This window comes from Staurois parvus, unplaced genomic scaffold (assembly GCF_062004578.1).
Source record: "Staurois parvus isolate SC_StPar_1 unplaced genomic scaffold, SC_StPar_1.0 ptg001198l, whole genome shotgun sequence".
In the NCBI taxonomy this organism is placed as follows: domain Eukaryota; kingdom Metazoa; phylum Chordata; class Amphibia; order Anura; family Ranidae; genus Staurois; species Staurois parvus.
In genome coordinates this window covers 255,048-270,210 of record NW_028318994.1, presented here as the reverse complement: position 1 = coordinate 270,210, position 15,163 = coordinate 255,048, and the positions used below count along the sequence as shown (strand labels likewise).

The 15,163-nt window shown below is 47.6% G+C and overlaps 2 protein-coding genes across 4 annotated transcripts in view; one reads left to right on the top strand and one right to left on the bottom strand.

The window, feature by feature from the left end:
* ARK2N (arkadia (RNF111) N-terminal like PKA signaling regulator 2N) overlaps positions 1-7,117 on the bottom strand; it is a 165,043-nt gene extending 157,926 nt beyond the window's left edge. For all 3 annotated transcript variants that reach the window (XM_089660024.1, XM_089660025.1, XM_089660026.1), the window contains exon 1: positions 6,979-7,117. The gene's annotated coding sequence lies outside the window, so the exon portion shown is untranslated. The remainder of the gene's footprint in view (positions 1-6,978) is intronic.
* Positions 7,118-7,268: 151 nt separating this feature from the next.
* Positions 7,269-15,163, top strand: part of FDX2 (ferredoxin 2) — a 50,533-nt gene continuing 42,638 nt past the window's right edge. The window contains exon 1 of the mRNA XM_089660023.1: positions 7,269-7,311. The gene's annotated coding sequence lies outside the window, so the exon portion shown is untranslated. The remainder of the gene's footprint in view (positions 7,312-15,163) is intronic.

The window sequence follows — 15,163 nt, the reverse complement described above, 5'->3', positions numbered from 1 at the left end:
GACCAACACCAGCAGATGACATGGCTCCCCAAATCAACACAGACTGTGGAAACTTCACACTGGACTTCAAGCATCTTGCAGTGTGTGCCTCTCCATTCTTCCTCCATACTCGGGGTCCTTGGGCCTCTCCATTCTTCCTCCATACTCTGGGTCCTTGGGCCTCTCCATTCTTCCTCCATACTCTGGGTCCTTGTGCCTCTCCATTCTTCCTCCATACTCGGGGTCCTTGGGCCTCTCCATTCTTCCTCCATACTCGGGGTCCTTGGGCCTCTCCATTCTTCCTCCATACTCGGGGTCCTTGGGCCTCTCCATTCTTCCTCCATACTCGGGGTCCTTGGGCCTCTCCATTCTTCCTCCATACTCGGGGTCCTTGGGCCTCTCCATTCTTCCTCCATACTCGGGGTCCTTGGGCCTCTCCATTCTTCCTCCATACTCGGGGTCCTTGGGCCTCTCCATTCTTCCTCCATACTCGGGGTCCTTGGTTTCCAAATGAGATGCAAAAGTTGCTCTCATCAGAAAAGAGGACTTTGGACCACTAAGCAACAGACCAAGTCTGTTTTTCTTTAGCCCACGTAAGACGCTTCTGACAGTTTGTTGTTCAGGAGCGGCTTGACAAGAGGAATACAACATTTAAAGCCCATGTCCAGGATCCGTCTGTGTGTGGTGGCTCTTGATGCACTGACTCCAGCCTCAGTCCACTCCTTGTTGAAGTCCCCAACACTTTTGAATGGCCTTTTCCTGACCATCCTCTCCAGGCTGCGGTCATCCCTGCTGCTTGTGCACCTTTTTCTTCCACACTTTTCCCTTCCACATGACTTTCTATTAATGTGCTTTGATACGGCACTTTGGGAACATCCAACTTCTTTTGCAATTACCTTTTGAGGCTTTCCCTCCTTATGGAGGGTGTCAATGATGGTTTTCTGCACAACTGTCAGGTCAGCAGTCTTTCCCATGATTGTGATTCCTACTGAACCAGACTGAGAGACCATTTAAAGGCTCAGGAACCCTTTGCAGGTGTTATGGTTTAATTATCTGATTAGAGTGGGACACTTTGAGCCGAGAATATTGCACCTTTTCACAATATTCTCATTTTCTGAGATTGTGGATTTGGGGTTTTCATGAGCTGTAAGCCATAATCACCACAATGATGACAAATCACGGCCTGAACTATCTTGCTTTGCATGTAATGAGTCTCATATATTAGTTTCACCTTTTAAGTTGCATTACCGAAATAAATGAACTTTTGCATGATAATCTAATTTTTCGAGTTTCACCTGTGTATGTAAAGCGCTGCGTAAATTGACGGCACTATACAAGTACCTGAAATAAATAAATAATAACCCGACATCAACCTTAAGACTGCAGGCTAGGTATGTACGGGCATAATTGCTCTTAATAGCTTTGCAATTTGTAAATTCAGGGTGACACAAGAAGGGTGGGGAAGGGGGGGGGAGAGTGGTCAGGTGACAGGCACCACGTATTGCACTGTGAGGTGTGCAGGGACAATTCTCAAGTTCACCATGTTTCAAACAAGAAGTTCTGCTTCTCTCTGGTTTTCTGGGTGTCTAAGGAACACTGTGCAGCAACTAACATTAATAAAAATGTTTTCATAAAACATTCTGTTTTGCCCCAACAATGTCAGGCACATCATGGCTGGCGGGAGAGGCCTGCAAGGTGTTGCACATGGCTTCCTGAAAGCATCACAGCACCCCACCTCAGTACTAGTCTCAAGAGCCCCCCAAGTTCTGATGCAAACAGTGGGCAGGTTCTTGGGAGGGGTTCACAGGAAATATCAAAAAGCCCTAATTGGTGAACATCAGTCTGGAGGAGCGGGCGTTTCTAGGCGGAATGCATTTGCATACAGACCACCCTAGGTAAAGCTTACATGTGCAGCTGAGCCTCCATGATGGAAAAAACTGAAATCCAACGAATGAAAAGGGTGGGCTGTGGATAGTCAGGCTGGAAGTCCTCCAGCCAGGAAATGAGAGGGGCTCTGTGTGTACAGGAGAAGCTGCAGCATGTCAATGCGAGAAGCTCACAGTGTGCGGCGAAATCAGTAATTTCAGCACAGGAGAGAAGACTGCACAACTGTGCAAGACTGGAGAAAGCCGGAGATGAACTACAAATGCATCTGGAGTTGACAATCTTTCTAATTAAAAATAAATGCCAACAATAGAGTCTGCAGAGTCATCAGCTCCTCTCCTCCATCTAAGGAATCCTGATTCCAGAGAAATCCGAGGGCCATCACTGCTTTCCCCTCCTCCTGAGAATGCCAGCTGCCTGGCTGCAAAGCTGTTTGAGGTCTAGCTCACACACGCGTTTTTTAGTGATTTTTGCAGACACTCACTACAGTCCATTTAACACATTCACATCTATGCCTTCACAGGTGCTGCATTTTTGGAGAATGTTAGGGACTTTATATCCTGCAGCAGATTGCAACACGCATAGGCGTGACCCAGGCCTGACAACTCACAGATCTACAGCACGTGTGCAGATTGATAGTTACAACTTCCTCTGTATACCTGTTTTAGGTCAATGGCCCTGTCAAGCCCCCTGGCCTAAAATAACCCACCCTCCCCCACCCCCATGTATACTTACCTGCATGACATAGCCTGCCTCAATCTTCACATCAAAAGGCTCTACAATCTTTTCTCTGATGCACCTACACAGCTGATCCCTGACTTCTATGAGGCTGGATGGTGAGCGTCTCTGGCCCCGGGAGGCAGTCCTGTACAGGATCACTGGGCTCAGCTGTACAGATGTGGCAAGCCATGCACAGGGTGCTACTTCAGGTCAGGGGGGCTAGAGAGGAAACAGAGGTGCCCTTATCCTATATAGTGGATCAGGGGCGGACTGACAACTCATGGGGCCCCCGGGCAATAGGGGATCATGGGGCCCCTGTGTCCTTGCCCAAACTCAAAAAAGCCAATGAAAAAGGTACCAGGGGCATCTCATGAGGCCCCCTACTGACCCCGGGCCCTCGGGCAGTGCCCGAGTTTCCAAATGGTCAGTCCGCCCCTGTAGTGGATCCAACATGGGTTGTTCCATATGCAGTAATGTGTAGGTGTAACACCTCCAGTTATGTATTCTCTCTCAGAGGTCAGAGACCCCCTCCCCCTTCCCTGACAATGCCTTCAACTACGTTATTCTCCAGAAGGACAGAGCAAACTTTCTTCAGGCCTCATCCAGGGTTATCACCTATCACAGGATGGAGATGCCAAAAGCGATTCCTGGTGCCTGTGCAGTTCTTGGCTGTGTTCACAAATGCCTGACACAGATCAACCTCAGCTGAAGACTCCCACTTTGTGACTGGCTACAAAGTTACAATGTACAGTCTAATTATTGGGGGAGAGGAGACTGAGGAAATGCTTACTCCTGGCTGCAGCAGACTGATGACATCTCAGTCTAGCTAGGGTTACAATGATGCATTCTCATCTCTGGTGGAGAGGAAATTTAGGCCCCCTTTTCACAGCTGTTCCCATCAGATCCATCTGTCAGTGTTTCAGGTGAACCGATTTGGGTGGTCCATTGACCCCTGTGGATCAACAGGTGCCTACCTTCTATCAAATCTGGTCCACTAAAAACAAATAGGAGGGATCCATCCTCTCCTGTGTAGGCAGATCGAAGGTAGTCGGGTGTACATAGACAGTGGACTTCGTCACACCCAGCCACCCAGAGCAGGCTCTGTCAGTATGCATTCTGTATGAAGTGATCTGACACGCACCTGTCATTCGCCTGCTGGGCTCTGATCAACAAGGGATCTATGAGCGGATCCCCTTCTGATCGAAACAGAAACCGCACATTGTTTAAGTGGCGTAAAGAAAAAGCCTCCTTCTGCATGCAACAGACTGACATCATCTCAGCCTAGGCAAAGTTACAGTGTACAGTCTGATCACTGGTGGGGAGGAGACTAAAGAAATTGCTTCCTCCTGCATGCAGCAGACTGATGACATCATCTCAGCCTAGGCTGTGTTACAATATTGCATTCTGATCCCTGGTGGAGAGGAGACTGAGGAAATGATGCCTCCTGCCTGTCGTGACTGGTGGCATCATCTCAGCCTAGGCACTGTTACAATGTTGTAATCGGATCACTGGAAAGGTAAAGTTCACCAAAAAAAGAAGAAAAAAAAAAAAAGAATAAATGCACCTCTTTTTTGCAAGTAAAAAATTAGCATTTATTAGTTTTTTTTACTAGGTGCCTAGAAAGCATTTCATTCACGATCAGCAGATCACGGGTGCCATGCAGGACTCCTGCAGACCTGTCAGTGTATCTGTGTGCTCGTACCTTGTATGAACAGGCAGACACACACCGACAGGAAGAGCCAATGAACTACCACAGCGCTCAACAGTGCCATGGTACTTCATTGAGAACTACAAACCGTTAGTGGCAAAGGCTGTCGGGACTTCGGTGAATGAATGAGGAGGCCGGGAGGGAAAGGAGGCTCGCTGTCACTCTATGCAGCAGAGCGGGCAGCAGCTCCAGCAGTGTGAACAGGTTACATGTTACACACAAAAAAAAAAGCGGGTGGAACATGTAACATGTTTCTAAAGATCACCTTGTCCTTTAAGAACATGCTTCCTCCACCATGCAGCAGAATGATATCATCTCAGCCTAGGCAGAGTTACAATGTTGCAGTATGATCATTGGGGAAATGAGGACTGAGGAAATGCTTCCTCCGCCATGCAGCAGAATGATAGCATCTCAGCCTAGGCAGAGTTACAATGTTGCAGTATGATCATTGGGGAAATGAGGACTGAGGAAATGCTTCCTCCGCCATGCAGCAGAATGATAGCATCTCAGCCTAGGCAGAGTTACAATGTTGCAGTATGATCATTGGGGAAATGACTGAGGAAATGCTTCCTCCACCATGCAGCAGAATGATAGCATCTCAGCCTAGGCAGAGTTACAATGTTGCAGTATGATCATTGGGGAAATGACTGAGGAAATGCTTCCTCCACCATGCAGCAGAATGATAGCATCTCAGCCTAAGCAGAGTTACAATGTTGCAGTATGATCATTCGGGGAATGAGGACTGAGAAATGCTTCCTTCTGCATGCAGCAGACTGATAATATCTCAGCCTAGGCAGAGTTACAATGTTGCAGTATGATCAGTGGAGGAAAGGAGACTGAGGAAAAGCTGCTTCCTGCAACTGATATAATGTTACGGTTTGATTACTGGGGAAAGAGGACTGAGGAAATGCTTCCTTCTACATGCAGCAGACTGATAACATCTCAGCCTAGGCAGTGTTACAACGTTGCATTCTCAACACTGGTGGAGAGAAGACTGAGAAAATGCTTCCTCCTGCATGCCACAAATGATAACATCACAGCCTAGGCAGAGTAACAATGTTACAGCCAGATCACTGGTGGAGAGGAAACTTAAGAACATGCTTCCTCCACCATGCAGCAGACCGATGACATCATCTCAGCCTAGGCAGTTATGTTAGTCTGATCACTGGTGGGAGAGGAGATTGAGGAAATGCTTCCATCTGCATGCAGCAGACTGATGACCATCTCAGCTTAGGCAGTGTTAGAATGTTGCATTCACTGGTGGAAAAGAGACTGAGGCAATGCTTCCACGTGTGTGCAGAAATCAAGAGGATCATCTCAACCTAGGCAAAGTTATAATGTTGAAGTTTGATAACTGAAGGAAAGGAAACTGAGAAAATATAGCTTCTTGCGACTGATGGCATCATCTCAGCCTAGGTAAAGTTATAATGTCGCAGTCTGATCACTGGAGGATAGGAGACTGAGGACATCCCTCCTCCTGCCTAAAGCAGACTGATGACAGCATCTCAGCCTAGGCAGGGTTACAATGTGGCACTCTCACCCCTGGTGGAGAAGAGACTGGGGAAATGCTTCCTTCTGCGTGCAGCAATCAAGGAGATCATCTCAGCCAAGGTAGGGTTACAATGTTGCACTCACCCCTGGTGGAGAACAGACTGGGGCAATGCTTCCTCCTGCCTGCAGCAATCAAGATCATCTCAGCTCAGGTAGGGTTACAATGTTGCACTCTCACCCCTGGTGGAGAAGAGACTGGGGCAAGGCTTCCCCCTGCCTGCAGCAATCAAGGAGATCATCTCAGCCAAGATAGGGTTACAATGTTGAACTCTCACCCCTGGTGGAGAAGAGACTGGGGCAATGCTTCATCCTGCCTGCAGCAATCAAGGAGATCATCTCGGTCTAGACAGAGTTATGTTGCAGTCTGATCACTGGGGGAGGGGAGACTGAGGAAATGTCTGCTCCTGCCTGCAGCAGACTGATGATATCTCAGCCTAGGAAGAGTCACAAGACTTTTACATGGTAAACCGTGGAGCGGACATGTGATACTATTCCTGTTTAAGTCATAGGATCTGCATACCAGCCATTTGCAGCCGTGCGTCTCCTCCAGCAGACAGGGGCAGTCTGTCCAGGGATCCGCTGTGCTGGAATGAGGACCAGCCACGGCAATGAGGGACCGGCAATGGGGGACTGGCCACGGCAATGGGGGACCAGCCAGCAGCCCTCAGTATATGCAGATAACCTGACAAGATAATATAGGGCCTTACAGCTGGAAAAACACAGAGAAGCCTGACATACGGACTGTCTGTGCTGCCCTCAATGAGCCAATCAGCTATCCCCCCCATTGCTGTTGCTAGGGCAGGTCAGCAGCTGGAGCTCAGAGGTGAAGCACGCACGTGGCCCACAGCTGCCCCTAGCAACCAATCAGACTCTCCCTTTCCTGTTGCTAGGGCAGGTCAGCCCAGGACAGGGGAGCAGCTGGAGCTCAGGTGGGCCGCACACACACGAGGCCCGCACTTAACCCCCCACCGCCTCCAGCAAACAAACAAATCCTCCCTTTCATTTCCCGCCACGGCCTGAGCGCACAGAAAGGTTGCTACGGGCAACACAGCCGGAAAAGCAGGCCCCCCCTACCCCGACTCAAACCCATCACACGCACACAGCGGTAGGCCGCTGCCCCACCCCGGCGTACTCACCGGCTGAAGAGTGAGTCAGTCAGTGACCCGGGTACCCCTCCGTCCCCCGACCCGGCCGCCTCTCACATCGCCCAGCTGCCAGTCAATCTCTCTCTAGCTCCGCCGAGATGTCATCACCGCACTGCCGCTCCACTGCGTCACTTCCGCCGCAGAGGGAACGGGCGGGAACAGCGTGCGACCCAACCAATGGGGAGAGAGCACGGAGGACCGAACCACCACAGAGAGCGGGGCGAGGAGGGCGGAGCTTCTTACAGCTCTATGGTGGCGAGGTCGGCGGAAGTAGGGCAGGCGCCATATTGGAGGTGGCGCAGTAAGCGGAGGTTGGGAGTGCAGGTGAGTGAAGGGTCTGCCAGGAGGGATGGTAGTGAGAGAGACCACCTCTCAGGGCGCCTCCTGCCTACTTAGCCGTATCAATGAAGACATTGCTCATCAGCTGCCTTCTTTTTATGCCCTAGCACGTTGCTATAGGCAACACCTCCAGTCTTCATAAATAATGGATGATGCTGAGAGGCCAGATTCTTGTGGAAAAATAAAATCTGAAGTGTAGGCTTGGTTGGCCTCAAAAAGAAAATACGAATAAAGTAACCCAACTCCTCTGGATCACTTCTGTCCACCCCAAACAGTTAATGCAGAATTCTTACCTGCTTCTGTCCTGTATGTACTGAGACAGCACCTTCCAGCGCCGCGTTCTACATTGGTAGTTGTGGCTTTAAAAGATTTTTTTTGGGAAGATTTGTTTTTCATTTTGGATATAGTAAGGGGGAGTTTTTTTATTATATCTTTTATTATTATACAGGATTTATATAGCGCCAACAGTTTGCTCAGCGCTTTACAATATAACGGGAGACAATACAGCAACAATACAATTCAATACAAGAGGGATAGGAGGGCCCTGATCCTTGGAGCTTACAATCTAGGAGGGAGGGGATAGTGGTACAAAAGGTAATTAGCTGTGGGGGATGGAGTGGTTGGGGGAGTAGAGGTTTCCAGTAATTAGCTGGGGTCGCGATAGGCTTCCCTGAAGAGATAAGTTTTCAAAGTGCGCCTAAAAGCGAGCAGAGTAGGCGATAGCTTGGGGTAGTGAGTTCCAGAGGATGGGTGAAGCCCGTGAGAAATCCTGCAGACGAGCATGGGAGGAGGAGACGAGGGAGCTAGAGAGCAGGAGGTCTTGCGAGGAGCGGAGAGGATGGTTTTGATGGTATTTAGAGACAAGATCGGTGATGTAATTTGGGGCGGAGTTATGAACGGCTTTATACGTCAGTGTTAGCGTTTTGAATTTTATCCGCTGGGCAACTGGAAGCCAGTGAAGGGATTGGCAGGGATTTTATTTTTTTTTTTTTTTACAAAAACACAACCATATATCATTTACATCTAAAATACAAACAATTCTCCTAATTTTCCCATGCCAACCTCCTCCCCTCCCCACCCTCCACGCAACCCCCCCCCCCCCTCCCATATTATCCAACAATCCAATGCATGTCTATACCCTCTTTTTTTTCTTATTATTCTTTCTTTCCCTCCAACCTTTCTTTTCCCTTTTAGCTACGGTCATACAAGGCATTCCCTTTAAATCTCCTACCGCAGGTCGGGTCACTGGGCCTCCCACTACTTACAGATTTTCTCCGGATGTCTTACCCTAGGTTCTCTTCTGTGCTGGTTGTTCCGCTTTGGATCCGCATGAAAATCTGTGCAACCGCACCACCCGCACAGAGAATTGCGGAGCCGTGGGCGGGTGCCATTACTTCTAATGGCACGCCGCCTGCAGGTCCGCATTTCTCAGTGTGGGTGGTGCAGCTGCACGTTAGTTCTAATGGCACGCCGCCCGCGGGTCCGCATTTCTCTGTGTGGCTGCACGTTCGTTCTAATGGCACGCCGCCTGCGGGTCCGCATTTCTCTGTGTGGCTGCACGTTCGTTCTAATGGCACGCCGCCTGCGGGTCCGCATTTCTCTGTGTGGCTGCACGTTCGTTCTAATGGCACGCCGCCTGAGGGTCCGCATTTCTCTGTGCAGGTGGTGCGGCTGCACGTTAGTTCTAATGACATGCCATCCGCGGGTCCGCATTTCTCTGTACGGCTGCACGTTAGTTCTAATGACACGCCGCCCGCTGGTCCGCATTTCTCTATGTGGCTGCACCTTCCTTCTAATGGCACGCCGCCTACGGTTCCGCATTTCTCTGTGTGGCTGCACGTTCCTTCTAATGGCACGCCGCCTACGGTTCCGCATTTCTCTGTGCGGGTGGTGCGCAGCGCGTTAGTTCTAATGACACGCCATCCGCGGGTCCGCATTTCTCTGTACGGCTGCACGTTAGTTCTAATGACACGCCGCCCGCGGGTCCGAATTTCTCTGTGTGGCTGCACATTCGTTCTAATGGCACGCCGCCTAAAGGTCCGCATTTCTCTGTGCGGGTGGTGCACAGCACGTTAGTTCTAATGACACGCCGCCCGCGGGTCCGCATTTCTCTGTACGGCTGCATGTTAGTTCTAATGACACGCCGCCCGCGGGTTCGCATTTCTCTGTGTGGCTGCACGTTAGTTCTAATGGCACGCCGCCCGCAGGTCCGCATTTCTCTGTACGGCTGCACGTTAGTTCTAATGACACGCCACCTGCACAGGAAAACACAACCATACTGGGAACCGAGGTTCCTGTGCGGGCTGCGTTTTCCAAAGAAGTGCAGGGACTTCTTTGCTGCGTGTCACAGACACGGGAGTGCATTCAAATGAATGGGCTCTCGTGCCTGTGCAAAATGCGGCCCGCATGGCCGCATAGGTGTGAACTGGGGGTCAAAGTCAAACCATCTTCCCCATTCCTTTCCACATGTTTCTATTTTACCTTCGTCTATATGGTATAACTCCTCCATCTTGTTTATATAGTCATCCCTCTCTAACCAGTTCCTCATAGTTAGAGGTTCCTGTATCTGCCAAAATTTGAAAATAAGCCCTTTGGCCGTGCAAATTAGATGGTATTTATTTCAGTTACTTATATAGCGCCGCCAATTTACGCAGCACTTTACATATATATTGTACATTCACATCAGTCCCTAACCCTCAAGGGGCGTACAATCTAAGGTCCCTAACTCACATTCATACATACACATACTAGGGACAATTTAGGAACTGATTCACCTACCAGCATTGCTTTGGAGTGTGGGAGGAAACCGGAGTACCTGGAGGAAACCCACGTAGGCACAGGGAGAACACGCAAACTCCAGGCAGGTGGTGCCGTGGTTGGGATTCGAACCGACGACTCTAGTACTGCCAGGCAGAAGTGCTGACCATTCAGCCACTGTGCTGCCCATGTTATAATGCACTATATCAGTGGTGGGCAACTGTGGCCCTCCAGCTGTTGGTGAACTGCAAGTCCCATCATGCCTCTATCTTTGGGAGTCATGCTTGTAACTGTCAGTTTTGCAATGCTTCATGGGACTTGTAGTTCTACAACAGCTGGAGGGCCACAGTTGCCCACCCCTGCGCTATATTTATACTGTTTCACCGGTACATCTGACCTATAAAATACACACCCACGGATCCTTCGGTATGGTTATCCCCAATATCTCTTGTATAAATTGGATTATATCTTGCCAAAACCGCTGTGTTTTTGGACAATCCCATCATATATGAGCCGTTGTTCCCTTAGCTCCACATTCCCTCAGACAGAGCGGTGAGACTTCTGTCCGTTGTCTATGTGCAACACTTGGTGTCAAATACCATCTCGCCAAACATTTATCATTCATTTCAACTGTGTTCATATTCGTCACCTCGTGTTCATTTAAACAGTTTATTCTTCTGTGCTTAATCCCTTTCCCATTTCTCTAAGAATCGAGGAGGACCCGCCCCCCTCAATTCAGTAAGTATCTTATAAATCCCAGAAGTGACTTGTTGTGGAGCCAAACTACAGCCCAACAGCTTTTCGAATGGGAGCAAGTCCTCCGCCATCCTCAGGGGTTGGGGCAGCTTCGAAACAAAATGTCTTAATTGATAATATCTCAATTCATGTAATGCTATCCCCCCTTCAGTCTGTTAAGAATGCTGCTGCTAGACTCGTACACCTTACCAACCGACCAGCGACTGCTGCCCCTCTCTGCCAATCCCTTCACTGGCTTCCAGTAACCCAACGTATAAAATTCAACATACTAACCACAGCTTACAAAGCCATCCACAACACTGCCCCTAGCTACATAACCAACCTCATCTGCAGATATCGTCCAAATCGCCCGCTCCGCCCAAAATATCTTCCTCTCTAGCTCCCTCATCACCTCCTCCCACGCTCGCCTCCAGGCCTCCCCCATCCTCTGGAACTCCCTACCACAGTATGTCTGGTCAGCCCCCACCCTGTCTGCCTTTAGGCGATCTTTGAAAACTCACTTATTCAGGGAAGCCTACCCCACCTCCACCTAAGAATTGTACTTGAATCACCTCCACCAGATCATCCCCCACAGCTATCACCTTTTGTATCACCTCCCCCTTCCTTTAGATTGTAAACTCCACAAGCCGGGCCCTCCTATTCCTTCTGTACTGAAATGTGTTGTAATTGTACCGTCTCCCTTATATTGTAAAGCGTTGAGCAAACTGTTGGCACTATATAAATCCTGTATAATAATAATACTACAAATATCTCTTTTTTTCTCTTTAAATCTTGAAAAGTGCACAACTCCCCCTTAACTACTAGATCCCCGAACCGTGCGTCTATATCCTTAAACAATTTCCCCGAGATATTATCCTTCCCTGGAAATCTGTACCCACCAGGGGAATCAACAGTGAATTACAGTGGGGCAAAAAAGTATTTAGTCAGCCACCAATTGTGCAAGTTCTCCCACTTAAAAAGATGAGAGCGGCCTGTAATTGGCATCATAGGTAGACCTCAACTATGAGAGACAAAATGAGAAATAAAATCCAGACAATCACATTGGCTGATTTGGAAAGAATTTATTTGCAAATTATGGTGGAAAATAAGTATTTGGTCACCTACAAACAAGCAAGATTTCTGGCTCTCACAGACCTGTACCTTCTTCTTTAAGAGGCTCCTCTGTCCTGCACTCATTACCTGTATCAATGGCACCGGTTTGATTTTGTTATCAGTATAAAAGACACCTGTCCACAACCTCAAACATTCACACTCCAAACTCCACTATGGTGAAGAGCTGTCGAGGGACACCAGAAACAAAATTGTAGACCTGCACCAGGCTGGGAAGACTGAATCTGCAATAGGCAAGCAGCTTGGTGTGAACAAATCAACGGTGGGAGCAATAATTAGAAAATGGAAGACATACAAGACCACTGATAATCTCTCTTGATCTGGGGCTCCACGCAAGATCTCACCCCGTGGGGTCAAAATGATCACAAGAACGATGAGCAAAAATCCCAGGACCACACTGGGGGACCTAGTGAATGACCTGCAGAGAGCTGGGACCAATGTGACAAAGGCTGCCATCAGTAACACACTACGCCGCCAGGGACTCCGATCCTGCAGTGCCAGACGTGTCCCCCTGCTAAAACTAGTACATGTCCGGGCCCGTCCGAAGTTTGCTAGAGAGCATTTGGATGATCCAGAAGAGGATTGGGAGAATGTCATATGGTCAGATGAAACCAAAATAGAACTGTTTGGTAGAAACACAACTCGTCGTGTTTGGAGGAGAGAGAATGCTGAGTTGCATCCAAAGAACACCATACCTACTGTGAAGCATGGGGGTGGCAACATCATGCTTTGGGGCTGTTTCTCCGCAAAGGGACCAGGGCAACTGATCCACGTACAGGACAGAATGAATGGGGCCATGTATCGTGAGATTTTGAGTGCAAACCTCCTTCCATCAGCAAGGGCACTGAAGATGAAACGTCAATGGGTCTTCCAACATGACAATGATCCCAAACATACCGCCCGGGCAACGAAGGAGTGACTTCGTAAGAAGCATTTCAAGGTCCTGGAGTGACCTAGCCAATCTCCAGATCTCAACCCCATAGAAAACCTTTGGAGGGAGATGAAAGTCCGTGTTGCCCAGCGACAGCCCCAAAACATCACTGCTCTAGAGGAGATCTGCATGGAGGATGGGCCAACATACCAGCAACAGTGTGTGCCAACCTTGTGAAGACTTACAGGAAACGTTTGACCTCTGTCATTGCCAACAAAGGATATATAACAAAGTATTGAGATGAACTTTTCATATTCACCAAATACTTATTTTCCACCATAATTTGCAAATAAATTCTTTCCAAATCAGCCAATGTGATTGTCTGGATTTTTTTTTCTCGTTTTGTCTCTCATAGTTGAGGTCTACCTATGATGCCAATTACAGGCCTCTCTCATCTTTTTAAGTGGGAGAACTTGCACAATTGGTGGCTGACTAAATACTCTTTTGCTCACTGTACACTTCCATTCCATTTATTTATGTAATCCATCCCATACTCTTAACACCTCCTGTGTCAGTGTACTACTAGTCCCAGCCACATTACAAAACTTCTGTGGTATCCAAATAATCCTCTCTAATCGCGTGTTACTTGAAGTGCCTTCTATTTTAGCCCAACTCTTCCCCTGTGAGTTATGTATCCAGTCTACAATTCGTGAAAGTATCACTGCAGTGTAATAATTCTTAATATCGGGCAAATTTAATCCTCCTTTTTCTTTCTTATTACACAGGAGTTCATACCTGATTCTCAGCTTCTTATTAGTCCATATATATTTAAATTTTCATTTTTTTATTATCACAAAGAAAGACTTTGGAATATCGACTGGGAGCATATGAAATTTATATAGGATTTTTGGAACTATCACCATTTTAACCAAAGTTATATGCCCAATCCAAGAGACCCTTCCCAACTCCTCCTTTATTTCATTTATTAATGGGATATAGTTTTCCAGATACATATTTTTATAGAAGGGGTCAATTTCACAACTGGAATATGCAGTTCAGTTTTGGGCACCAATTTACAAAAAGAACATTGGGGAACTGGAGAAAGTACAGAGAAGGGCAACCAAACTGATAAGAGGCATGGAGGAGCTCAGCTGCAAGGAAAGATTAGAGGAACTGAATTTATTCTTACTTGAGAAGAGGAGATTAAGGGGGGATATGATCTCCATGTATAATACATAAGGGGGGATATGATCTCCATGTATAATACATAAGGGGGGTATGATCACCATGTATAATACATAAGGGGGATATGATCTCCATGTATAATACATAAGGGGGGATATGATCACCATGTATAATACATAAGGGGGTTATGATCTCTATGTAGAATACATAAGGGGGGGATATGATCTCCATGTATAATACATAAGGGGGGATATGATCTCCATGTGAATACATAAGGGGGGGATATGATCTCCATGTATAATACATAAGGGGGGATATGATCTCCATGTGAATACATAAGGGGGGATATGATCTCCATGTATAATACATAAGGGGGGATATGCTCTCCATGTATAATACATAAGGGGGGATATGATCTCCATGTATAATACATAAGGGGGATATGATCTCCTTGTATAATACATAAGGGGGGATATGATCTCCATGTATAATACATAAGGGGGGATATGATCTCCATGTATAATACATAAGGGGGGATATGATCTCCATGTATAATACATAAGGGGGGATATGATCTCCATGTATAATACATAAGGGGGGATATGATCTCCATGTATAATACATAAGGGGGGATATGATCTCCATGTATAATACATAAGGGGGGATATGATCTCCATGTGTAATACATAAGGGGGGATATGATCTCCATGTGTAATACATAAGGGGGGATATGATCTCCATGTATAAATACATCAGTGCTTCATATAGTGAACTCGGTGTAGAGTTATTCCCCCTGAGGTCATCACAGAGGACAAGGGGGCACTCTTTACATCTGGAGGAAAAGAGATTTAATCTCCAAACACAGAAAGGTTTCTTCACAGTAAGAGCCGTGAAAATGTGGAATATGCCGCTACCTTATGCTCTATCTCGCCTATCCTAATTCCTCTAATGTCTACACTGTTTTTTACCGTCACCAACAGAGGTTCTAAGGATAGAACAAATAATAACGGGGATAAGGGGCATCCCTGTCTTGTACCATTGTACATACTAAAAGACTGAGAGAGACCCATTTACCTTAACTGCCGCTGTCGGGCCATTATAGAGCTCTTTTATCCAACCCATCATCTTAGGACCTATTCCCCAGACCGGTAGAGTGTC